The sequence below is a fragment of the Hemicordylus capensis genome, chromosome 3 (genome assembly GCF_027244095.1).
Source record: "Hemicordylus capensis ecotype Gifberg chromosome 3, rHemCap1.1.pri, whole genome shotgun sequence".
In the NCBI taxonomy this organism is placed as follows: Eukaryota; Metazoa; Chordata; class Lepidosauria; order Squamata; family Cordylidae; genus Hemicordylus; species Hemicordylus capensis.
In genome coordinates this window covers 161,563,967-161,576,828 of record NC_069659.1, presented here as the reverse complement: position 1 = coordinate 161,576,828, position 12,862 = coordinate 161,563,967, and the positions used below count along the sequence as shown (strand labels likewise).

At 41.0% G+C, this 12,862-nt stretch overlaps 1 long non-coding RNA gene across 1 annotated transcript; it reads left to right on the top strand.

The window, feature by feature from the left end:
• The first annotated feature begins 4,130 nt into the window (after positions 1-4,130).
• On the top strand, positions 4,131-4,939 carry LOC128351425 (uncharacterized). The gene is made up of 2 exons (XR_008319771.1): positions 4,131-4,213; positions 4,632-4,939. It is a non-coding gene; the product is annotated as an uncharacterized LOC128351425 (long non-coding RNA).
• The last annotated feature ends 7,923 nt before the right edge of the window (positions 4,940-12,862 follow it).

The following is a 12,862-nucleotide window of genomic DNA, read 5'->3' as shown; positions in this document are numbered from 1 at the left end:
TTTGACAGCACTATTGCAAATGAGTGTTATATTTATTGGTGAACAACTCTGTCGGGAGTAGCAGTGGCATCTGCGGGTGGCATCTTTGGTAGAGGGAGGAAAATTGGGTTCATTTGATCAGGGTCTGGGTTCTAGAAGAAGTTTCCTCATTGTTATCAGTCACTTTTTACGTCATCAAACATGATACAACTTTTGTATGAGCTGAACAAATTTGGAGCTGCACTTTGTTGTTGTTGCTGTTGTTGGACCTGCACATTTTGCATCTGGTTTCACATTTTAAAACACCCTATTTATTTATTTGATTTTTTTTAAAAACCACCTCTGCAGGTAAACGACTAGCACTGCATGCACCAAACTGGTTAAAAGAACTTTCCCTCATAGTGTGCTAGAGTTGGTTGATTAGTTTAACTCAGGGCTGCTCAATTTTGGCCCCCCTGCAGATGTTGGCCTGCAGTTCCCATAATCCCTGGCTATGGGTCACTGTGGCTGTGGATTATGGGAGTTGTAGTTCAAAAACAGCTGTGGGGGGAGGGCTAAGTTCAGCAGGCCTGGTTCAAATGCATCCCCCAACTGTACTCTGCCTGAGGTGGTATAGCACACAGCCCACTCTACTACTTCCACTTCACTGTCTTCCAACCTGAAGTGTGCACAGGCAAGGCTGTCTCTTTCCACACAAAACCATAGAATTTTAGAGTTGGATGGAAACTGGGAGGTCTTCTAGTTGTCTAGCCTCCTGTTCAGTGCTGGATTCTGCTGTGATATCCCTGACAGATGACCATCCAGTAGGGAAGTGCAATTCGATTCAACCTCAAAGTGATTTGGATCAAACCGGGCCCAGTTAGGGGTTGAAGAAAGGGGTCAATGGGTAGACCAGCCCTCGGGTCCAGACAACACATCAGCCCACCTCGGAGGACTGGTCTACCTGGTAGACCAGTCCTCAAAGGCAGGCAGATGTGCCAAGTCCAGAGTGGAGGGCTGGTCTACCCACCAACCCCCAATTGGTAGACCAGCTCTCCACGGAAAAACTGCCATTTGAGGCCAGTTTTCCCAGCTCTCCCAGGAAAACCGGGCCTCAAAATGGCACTTGAATCATCTGAATCAATTCAAGTGATTCAAGGGTCAGCCAAGCCAGCTGTTTTCGAAAAATCAATTCAATGATTCTGCGATTCAATTCAAGCTTGAATCTAATAGCAGAATCTGATTTGCACATCTCTACCATCTACAGGTGAAACTCGGAAAATTAGAATATCGTGCAAAAGTCCATTAATTTCAGTAATGCAAATTAAAAGGTGAAACTGATATATGAGACAGACGCATTACATGCAAAGCGAGATAAGTCAAGCCTTAATTTGTTATAATTGTGATGATCATGGCGTACAGCTCATCAAAACCCCAAATCCACAATCTCAGAAAATTAGAATATTACATGGAACCAAGAAGACAAGGATTGAAGAATAGAACAATATCGGACCTCTGAAAAGTATACAGTGTACTGTGCTTGATTGGCTAGCAAACCCGCCTGACCTGACCCCATAGAGAATCTATGGGGCATTGCCAAGAGAAGGATGAGAGACATGAGACCAAACAATGCAGAATTGCTGGAGGCCGCTAATGAAGCATCCTGGTCTTCCATAATACCTCATCAGTGCCACAGGCTGATAGCATCCATGCCACGCCGCATTGAGGCAGTAATTGCTGCAAAAGGGGCCCAAACCAAGTACTGAATACATATGCATGCTTATACTTTTCAGAGGTCCGATATTGTTCTATTCTTCAATCCTTGTCTTCTTGGTTCCATGTAATATTCTAATTTTCTGAGATTGTGGATTTGGGGTTTTCATGAGCTGTACACCATGATCATCACAATTATAACAAATTAAGGCTTGACTTATCTCGCTTTGCATGTAATGCGTCTGTCTCATATATCAGTTTCACCTTTTAATTTGCATTACTGAAATTAATGGACTTTTGCACGATATTCTAATTTTCCGAGTTTCACCTGTAGCTTCTGTCTGAAAATCCAGCAAAGAATCTACTACTATTCAAGCCAGTTCCACTGTTGAAAAGTTTACATGAGGAGAGTTCTATACAATATTGATTTTATCTTAATATTTAGTCTGCCCCACTAACTAGGAATTTGAAAGCGTATACTCCATGGGCTGTTTCAGAGCAAGCTGTATAGTGCAAATATGCTCCAAAGCAAGTGGAGACTTAGTTGTCCTACAGTATGTGTTATTCACCAAAGGGAAGACCTTGGGAGAAGAGAGAGGCTGACAGAAAGTAACAGCTTGGAGAACCACATTACCCAGGACACATTCAAACTGTCAGCACATCTGTTGTAAGCAGTTGATTTGCTGTGGTAATTTATGCTTCTAATCTTTTTTGTAAATATGCCCAGAAGCAATGCAAAGGGTTTGCAGTTACAAATGCAAGTATAAATGAATAAATGAATGAATGAAATCTATGTTGCTGGCTGTGTCTGGTGATTGAGAGGGAGGGGAGGTAGAGAAGGACAAATGTGGTATTATATGCAGCAGCACTGAGTACATCAAATCCGGATTCTTCATGCAGTCAACACTCCCAAAGAAAAAACCTGGATGTACGTTGACTACTCAGGTTCTAAATATATACAACAGGAATTAACATTTCAGAATAACTAAATCATGTATTCAACTTTAAGTGTAAAGTGCTGAGCCTCAGACTTATTAAAAGCATGCAGTCTGGATTTTCACACTAAAGTAGTTCCAGAAACTTCATATTTTCATGGTCACTGTCAATGTAAGTTATGTTAATATGCATCAGTTCAGGATTGCTTTACAAAAAAATTCCTTGTCCTCTCTCTCTCTCTCTCTGTCTCACACACACACACAAATAGATATAGATATATTAGTGTACTTACAGATTTGGGCGCAGAGGATTGTTTGGTGCTTGGCTGGTAGCACTGGCATTTGGTATTGGCAAGTGGAAAAGCTACAATTCCCACCCACTAGACCAAGCCACTCCTGCCACAAATCCCCTCAGCTCAATGCACCCAAAACTTCTCTTCCTGCTTCACTCCTGCTCTGCCCATAGAAGCCCCTTCAGCAATCATTTTGCTGTCCAGTGCTGGAAACAGAATGCTGGATTAAATGGAAACAAGTACTTACCCAAGGCAGAAAACTGAGTTTGAGACAAAGATAATTCATTGGCCCTGAAATACCCAACAAATTATTGCCACTCCTTTCTCCCAGCTTTTGGTCCTGTGTTTGGCAAAAGGCAAACTAGTGAGGCTGTGAGACAAACTATTTGCTTCATGAATTACAAACATTTTTATTTATTTATTTTTATTTTTTGCTCTTAAATGGCAGTTCAGCAAGCTGTGCATGCTATCGCACTATTCAGACATTGGCTGAATTTGCATGTAATGCAGAACACTGTCCAATGGACCCGTGGTTCCGCTCTCCACCCCCACCCCCTGCTCTCCTGTTCGCATTCGGACAAAAAGGAGAGTGCAGAGAGGAGGGGGAACTGAATGTGCGGGATTCCTCCTTGCTTGAAGGACAGCCTGCACAGCCAGTGAGAGGGAGGAGCTTCCTTCCTCACCTTCAGTTACAGTGAATGCAGCCTCCAGTTCTGCATTCGCTCATAACACTCCCTAACTGCTGCTTCTGGGTGTTTTTATTTCTTGTATTGTTTTATGCCTGTTTTAATATGTTTTTATACTCTTAGTATGTTGTTTTTATTGTGTTTTTTATTGTATGTTTTTAACTTTTGTAAACCGCCTTGGGGCTATATTTTAACGAAAGGTGGTATAAAAATGCAAAAATAAATAATAAATAAATAAATAAATAACTCAAACCATGGGTATGAGTAGTGAAATCCACTACAAGCCAAGTCTGCAGAGCACAACCTCAGGTTGCTTTCCAAACAGGACTGGGGTTGCATGCATTTGGACATAACACATTTGGTAATCTCTGGCCCCTTCAACTCTGATTCCACATTGCATTTGAATGCAGCCATTATGTTGTATGTGTGTAGGAAAGAAAGGAAAGATTGTGCCATTGAGTTGGTGTTGATTCCTGGCAATCACAGAGCCATGTGGTTTGCTTGGTTAAATACAGAAGTGATTTATCATTGCCTTTTCCCCATGCAGTATGAGATGATGCTTTTGCCATTGTCACTGAAGTGAGCATCCGCCTCCAGCACCTTCCTATATCACTGCTGCCCAATACAGGTGACTATAAATATATATTTACTAGGCACAGTCGGGAAGCACACCGATGGGGATTCAATCTAACATCCTCTTGCTCCCTAAGTAAGCTGCTTCCTTGCTGTGCCTCCGCAGCTGTGTGTACAGGTATGTATAAGTCATGCAGAGATACAGTGAACAGTCTCCTGAGTGAGTAACAGGATCATATTGAGGAACTACTGCAGTTAGCAGTAGAAAGCACAAAGCTCCTCTCGTCTTCTGTTATGTACCACAGCTGCTGCTGCTTCTGTCACCCTGCCACTCAATATGTATGTTACAGGATGAAGGAGAAGGCTGTTTCTGCAGACAAAGAGCTGGTAGAGAGGAATTCTGAGAACTGAAAGAAGTTAGGGTTCAAAACCGTCTTTGAAAAATAACCTGAGTTCTTCCATTTTATTTTCAGAAGTCTGGTTTGTTCTGAGTTAATCTGCGATGAGTTTGGAAAAATTTACTCATCTCTACTTTTCTGATTCCTACCATCATGTTGAACCTGCAGTGGGAAAATAACGGAGTACCTTTATTAGGACCATCTGAAAGTAACACATTTTCTTCATCTATTATTACACCCTGACAGTTCTCTTGCAACATGCTGATGAGCTGCAGAACATAGTTTGGGAACTCCTAAAGATGTGGAAATGGAATATAAGGGCATAGGATCAGGACCGAGATAATCACCGTGTTATTAAAATCAAATAAAAATTGAGTTGATTATTTAGTGAATTAAAAATGTAACTTCTTTAATTTTTCTACCTTAATTAAGGGCAGATTAGAATTCAGCCTGGTGGGGGGGAAACTCATTTGCATTCTGACTCAGAGGCACAGGTCAAATGCAAATTATCTGGCAATTCTGAGCAAGAATGTAGAAAAGTACTTCTGTTTGTGTGCCTAGAGAATATTTATTGTTGGCCTTGTTAGGCAAATTTTTAAACTAATGCATAATCATGAGGGGAATGGAAATCTGCTTTGTTTAGAAATTTAGCATGCTATTTAATAAATATAGTTTAGAATCTCCCCCCTCATAAAAGAGGTCAAATATATTAAAATTATACAAGCTGCAGGGAGGAAAAAGGCATCCAAAGGCATTATGAATATTTAAAATATTCAGTGAAGATATGGAAAATATAATTAAAATATAAAATTGAGAGCACCAGGGTGTGGTCAAGTGAGACTTGTATGTCCAGGCTTGTTCTGTGTACCTGCTAGAAAGCTTGCATGCCCATCTCTTTAATCATAGCAAAGACTCTGTGTCATTTTTGATAGAAGGAAATCACCAAGTAGTGACTTTCCCCATGGCTTAGATTTAAAAGGAAATAAAATATAAATATGGCCACATAGTGACTTCTCTCCTCACCAAAAACAAATAAACAAAAACCCCTTAGAAATGAAGTGTGACAGGTGGAATTCATAACGTGTGGACTTTTCCTTGATTGTGCAAATTCACCCATGCTTTGCATTGTTCCAAATTCCACAAGTTTCTCAGCAGAATGAAAGCAATATTAGATGCAGCTTTTTAAGCTCTTTTAAACACTGAAACTTGCAGCTCCCTCTTCCATTCAGATGCATACATTTCAAAGCTGTGGTTTGTAAGCCCTTTATATCTTACCCACGTTGTTACCAAACTCTAACACACACAAACATCTTATTTATTATTTATATGGATTTAAAGAAGTTTTAACTCTGAAAAAATGCTGTTCTCTATAATAGTGATGGATGTCTTCTAAGTCCCCTTCACAAATCCACATTTTGTAATGAATATGTTGCCATTTAATTTTACCTAACATGGAAATATAATTCAAAATTGAACACTCCAGCACAGGTGAAGTATCTGCGAAATTCTGAGGAAACTTTTAACAAAATCTGTGGAATTTCTTTGGAGTGACAGAGTATCTGTAGATCATGCATCCTTAATGCTTGACAAAAGACATAGAAGTATTTGATGCACTCTCTTTTTATATATAATGTATTCATATTTTGATTATACTGCGATGTACCTGAAATTTCATATAAGGAATCAACTAATAAGCCAAAGTAAGACCATTTCTAGTAGCCCATCCTGGCCATTATCTCCCCCAAACCTATCCTTAAAAGAAGTAGCTACCACCACCTATTGAATCACAGATCAGCAGGACTCTCCTGGAATGCATCCGCCTGAACAGTGTCAAGCAAAGAATGGGCTATAATATGCTCAAATACACCCAGACCCAAACATATAATGCTTTAAAGGATAAATAATTTATTCAGTATACAAGACTCCAAGAACAATCAGTCAGTAAATACATAAACTATGTATTTAATGTAATGTTCTGACAAATTACTAGACCAAGGATGGCCAACCTGACACAATTTACTTCACCTGGGGATGATAGAAATTGTAATAAAACAGCAACTGGAGAGCCTTGGGTTCTCCTTCAATGCTACTTACCTTGCCCGGAATACATCCCTGAGGGTAAGGCGGCATATGTAAATGAGGACAATCTCCTGTGCCTCTAAGAAATGAACAAAAGATGGAATTTCAGCAGGTATGGCTTTTCTGACAAAAGAAATGGTGTACCTGCCTTTTCATTCTTTTTTCATGACAAGCTGCACCTGCTGAAATTCCTTCCAGGAGACCTGCCTTCTTTTACATATTTCAGTCCTACTTGAGGGCTACATAACTCTCAGGGACATATTCCTTGCAGCCAAATTGCACTTTTAGAGGGAGGAAAGATCAGCAAAAGTTGCTTTCCCCATCCTCTTCACATGTATTCATCTCCAAAGCAACCTTTTGCAAAGGTGCAGCTTCTGCCACACCCTTCTAACACTGCAGAACATGTGGGCCAGTGACTTCAAGGATGAGCCTTACTACACCACACACTGGAACAACCATCTCCTGCTCAGGGCCCTGACATACAAGGTATGTTTGTGGTAGAAAGTGGAACAAAAACATATGCCAGCACTTGGGGAAGAGGTAGTCTTGACTGTGAGGCATGGGAAAGTCTCTCCTTGAACTGGAGGCATGGCTCATGATAGGACATATGTGGAGGACAGTGGCAGCTGGGAACCAAGGCTGCATGATGCAGAAGAGAGTCTCACACCAGCCTCAAACTGAGTTTTTCAACTCTGCTTTCTGCATACAAAGCTAAGTGGCGCAGTGGGGAAATGCTTGACTAACAAGCAGAAGGTTGCTGGTTCAAATCCCTGCTGGTACTATATCGGGCAGCAGCGATATAGGAAGATGCTGAAAGGCACACTCTCATACTGAGCAGGAGGCAATGGTAAACCCTTCCTGTATTCTACCAAAAGAAAACCACAGGGCTCTGTTGTTGACTTGATGGCACACTTTACCTTACCAAGTTGCAATGGTGGTCAACCTTTGAGAGCCAATGTGGTGTAGTGGTTAGAGTGCTGGACTAGGACCGGGGAGACCCGAGTTCAAATCCCCATTCAGCCATGATACTAGCTGGGTGACTCTGGGCCAGTCACTTCTCTCTCAGCCTAACCTACTTCACAGGGTTGTTGTGAGGAGAAACTCAAGTCTGTAGTACACCGCTCTGGGCTCCTTGGAGGAAGAGCGGGATATAAATGTAAAATAATAATAATAATAATAATAATAATAATACAGACCAAGCTGGATTACTTCACCAGCCTTCTGCTTCTGTATATTTGGAATCAGGTGTTAGGACCTGCCATCCTGTATTGCTGCTTAGAATTCTTTTTGTATGGATGTCTTCTTTGACTGTGGTTCATTAAGGTGATACATGTTTTCTTTTAAAATTATTTGTAGAGACAAAGACATAGAATCTCTTCTACTAGAGTTCATCACCATGTTCAAAGTAATGTATGAATTAGGGCTGTTAAAATAAATGATTCATATTAATGAGAACTTTAACGAAGACAGGACTGGGAATCAAGTCAGCATCTACAGATCATATTATGTAGTGGTTAGCAAACATGAACAACCCACTTTGGACACTGATTAAATGAAGGCTTAATTTGCCTCATTCAAATTATGCTATATTGTTATACCTCTCTAAGGAACTCATCATGCAGGTTACAATTCACTGGGGCTTTCTGACCAAAGCTAATTGGATAGGAACAGATAAAGCAGAGGGAAGAGAAGACTCACTGTAGATATTTTCCCCATGATATTCAATACATAAAAAAGAACTGTGCATAAATGAGATGTGCCATAGAAAAGAGCAGAGATGACAGAGGAGTCTTTCATTAAAATAGATGACTTGATTGATGTTGGCAGCAATGTGTAAGAAAGGTGAAGGTGATCTCTTTACATCAACTAATATTTTACCTCCTTACATAGTTTGGCTATTGCTGGTGGCTGCTTCTCCATAACATCTATCTTCATAGAACTGTTGCTGTGGAGGGATACATTAGGAAATAGTTTAAACTGGTCAGCCTGAAGAATCTAGGTAGATGAACAATTTCAAAGTCGTATTTTTATACAAGTACGCCTTCACCAGAATCTCAAAATTGCTTTTGCGAAGGCACATGTTCTTCAGTGTCAGAATGGCTGTGGAGTAGGGATGATATTGAAATACTGAAAAAGTAAAATTTGAGGCAGATTTCTATGTTCCTCTTGATGTGAAACATCTGAGAATTTTCAAGGAAAGCCAGCCAATTTTCTATAAGATGTGAAGTTTTCCAGGGGGGTTCTACACACCCCTACCTCAAGTGCCTAGAAATTAAAGAGCCTCAGAGTGTCAGTATGACTGTAAGTCCATCTCTGTTCGTACTTACAAACTACCTGAGATAAAAAGATAAATCTGTTGGGATTTCTCCATAGACATTTTTTCAGTTATTTGTAGAGGGCATGCTTCTTTAATTTGAATGTATCTATGTACTGGCCTGGGGGTGGAGCCACACTGTTTATTTGTTTCCTCTTCACTTGCTGACTTAAATTCAAACTGAGAGGTTCTCCCTCTCTCTACATAAGAGCCTGTTAACCTGTTTATTGTTTTCTTAGCCTAGTAAGTAATAAACATCAAACTCTTGTTTCTCAGTTAAGGTTTGCTTTTTGTTCAATTATTTATGAAGGTTAAGTAACTTATCTGCAACAAAATCCACTTATAAATTTACTTATAAAGGCAAAAAGATAAATCTACCTGAGATCTGAGGGTACAAACCCTTCATTTTATTCCATCTAGGCTGAAACAACAACTGGCAGATAGAAATGTAAATCCTTCCTGTTCTGACCAACACATGTAATTTGAAATATCACAACCAATTTTCTACTACATAGGAACTATTTTTGTGCCTTGGGGCACTCATGAAAACAGGGACTGGATCACGAGTGAACAAATGAGGTTCTGTTTACCTAATGTCAAAAAAGACATCATAGAGCTAAAAATATACAGCAAGGAGCAACTAAAATGGCCAGGGCATTGGAGCAGCTTCTGTAAGTGGGAAGGCTAATCTATGTGGGTATTTTCAGTTTAGAAAAATAATTATTAGGGAGGCGCATGTTAGAAATATATGAAATTATAAACTGTGTGGGGAAAGTGGATAAAGAGAGACAATTACTTCTAATTGTGGATAGAGATTATTATTTCTTCCTGATAACAGTTCCCAGGATCATTCATTGAATTGACTAGAAATAGTGTCAGAAAAAGACATAGGACCTTTAGACATAGATTGGACATGAGTCCAGGTTTCTTCTTCATACAATACATGATTAACATATGGAATTTGCATTAAAATATTTTAATGACTACCATCTTAGATGGCTTCTAAAAAGATAACATAAATTTATGGAGAAAAAGCCTACCAGGTTAATTGTTGTACATAACTGTTCAGAGGTATTGTACCTCTGTGGACCAAATGCTAGAAGATAGCTATCACCACCATGCTCAGCTTGTGAACTTTCAGGCAACATTTGACTGGCCATAAACAGGGTGTGTAACCCTGTCCTGTTCCAACAAGGAAATTCATAAAAGATTGCAAATACTTAAAACTATACAGTTTAAGAAGTCCTTGTATGCTTATTCAACTGTGCCAGAAACGTTGCCAAATTGAAGCATGCTTATAGCAGACTGAGGAAAAATTAAGATGAAATGTGCAGCCTGATTTGAGACACATTCTTTGAGGTAAATGCCACTGGTTTTCATGTAACTTCCTAAGTAAGTTTACTCACAATTGAACTACCACTATAAGACCACACTATCCAAAGTAAAGGCTAAACTAGGAGGCGATTCTCACAATTGGCCAAAATCGGGCTAAGGGATCCTAGCCCGATTTCGGTGGAGCATGAGAATCACCGGGCTCGCAGGCAACCTGGTTTCTCCAAAGCAGGTGACCCACTTCTGCAGCCCTCCCCTTAAATGGGGTTAGCAGAGTGAGTGCTCCACTAACCCCGTTTATTTGATCGTGTATTGCTGCGGTGTGACTCCATGCCACAGCAACACATAAGGAGACCCCCGACCGGGAGGCTGCAAGCAGGCTTGAAGGTCTCTCCAGGATGCCCTGCCCGCTCACGCAGAGCATCTCCCACAGCCCTCACAAGCTCCGTAACGGAGCCAGCAGTCATGTGGGCAGCTGATCCGGCCTCCCAGGGCTGCAGGACTGACCATCTGCGGGGAGAGCGAGCTAAGCCCGCCCCCTTACGGCGAGTCTCACTGATCGTGAGACTCACCTCAGTAAGTACTATAAGAGATACATAATGCATCTTTCCAGTGCTTCCCCACTACCTAAAAGCAGCTGCAGGAGGGTGGTTTTGATTGGAGTCAATCAATTCCTCCCACTCCAATTTCCTGATGCAAATTGCCCACCCCCATCTGTTATCAGTCCATATTGTAAAGGTAAAGTGTCCCGTCAAGTTGATTTTGACTCCTGGTGACCACAGAGCCCCATGGTTTTTTTGGTAGAATTCAGGAGGGGTTTACCATTGCCTCCTCCCCGTGCAGTATGAGATGGTGCCTTTCAGCATCTTCCTATATCACTGCTGCCTAATACAGGTGTTTCCCATAGTCTGGGAAACATACCAACAGGGATTCGAACCGGCAACCTTCTACTTGTTAGTCAAAAATTTCCCCACTGCTCCACTTTAGGTGGGTTTCTCCCCTCCACCCCATATTGTGCCTCTGTGTTTTTTCCTCCATGGCTGGTAACAACTCTCAGGGCTTCAGACTGGGAACACAGTACAGGGGGAAAGAGTTTTTTTTTCAAACTGTCACTGTTGCATTTAACCCTGAAAAGGTTGAGAGTCACATATATATCTTTCCAGCACCCTGTTTAGCTTGGCCTTAGTCACATTCCACTGGCTGACATTCTGACTATTGTACTCAGTACTACTTCTAAGGACTACTAAATTTCAGTAGGACTTCCTCTAGTAAATTTAATCAGCATGTCAGTCACTGATATCAAGTTAATTGAATTGGCACCTAACTTTTTTTTTATTTCAGTGGCACTTAATTTGGATAAAGACAAAGGTCTGCTTACTACAAGATGTCACCGTAACACCAACAACCTAAATATTTCTAAATTTGAAGTAGCACTTCCAAGATAGCCATAACTTATATTTCATTTACTTTATGTTCAATTGTGTTCTAAAGTGAAACATTTTATTTCAAATTGTATGTTCAGTATACATTTAAAGCAGTGCTTCTCTTAAGGTTCCCAGACCAACTGTCTAATTAAGCGTTTCCCCACACTTTTATTACACCATGTTTTATTTTAATTGATCACACATCAAAATATGTTTTTTCAAAGGCGAAAGCAGGACCAAAGAATAAAATTAACTATAAAGACAGAACCTTTATTGCTAATTGTATTTCCCCAGATGGTGAAAATGCAGCAACATGCTTAATTAGAGTAATCCAGGTTTATCCAATGTTTAATGCAGTGCAATTGTGACCAACATATTATGCTTTGCTAAGCAGGTTACCTAACTTTTTGTAACCAGAAGGCATTTAGAGAGATGTTTCAAATTAGAAGTTATTGCCCCCCCCTCCTCCAAGATTTAATTGATCCAGGGTTTATAGGATTCAGTTTCAGAATATATATCTATATCTATCTGTCTATCTATCTATCTATCTATCTATCTATCTATCTATCTATCTATCTATCTATATATTTGGATTCAGCTCTGTAGCATATGTCCCAGTAATTTAAAAATAGTGTTGTAAAGCTTATAATACATGGGCATAGCTTCCATTAGACAAGGGAGGACAATTGTAGCTGGGCCCACATGGTCTGAGAGCCCCCCCGGGCCCCCGGGCAGTCCCCCCTTGTCCACGAGTTGTCACCACCCCCACCATTCCACTGCATTTGCCTCCCAGCCCCCCGCCGTGTTCACCATTACTTCACATCTTCACTGCCAGGAGAGCTTCCCCTCACTCCACTACTGAGTGGCGTGCAGGCTTCCCTTCTTCCAAACAGTTTGAGTATGGAAACCGTCATGTGCCGTGACGTCATGGCACACATCGGTCTCCACACCCAAACAGTGTAGGTGTGCCGTTCAGAGGAAGAGAAGCCCATGCACTAGCTGGTAGTGGAAAGAGGGGGAGCCAGGGAGAAGCAAAGATGTGAAATAGCAGCGGGGGCAATGGTGTGGTGATGGTGTGGGGGTGAGGACCCCCACCCCAGAGGTAATTAATGGGGGGCTCACATATGAAGGAGGCATGGTTCGGCACTGTGGGCCCC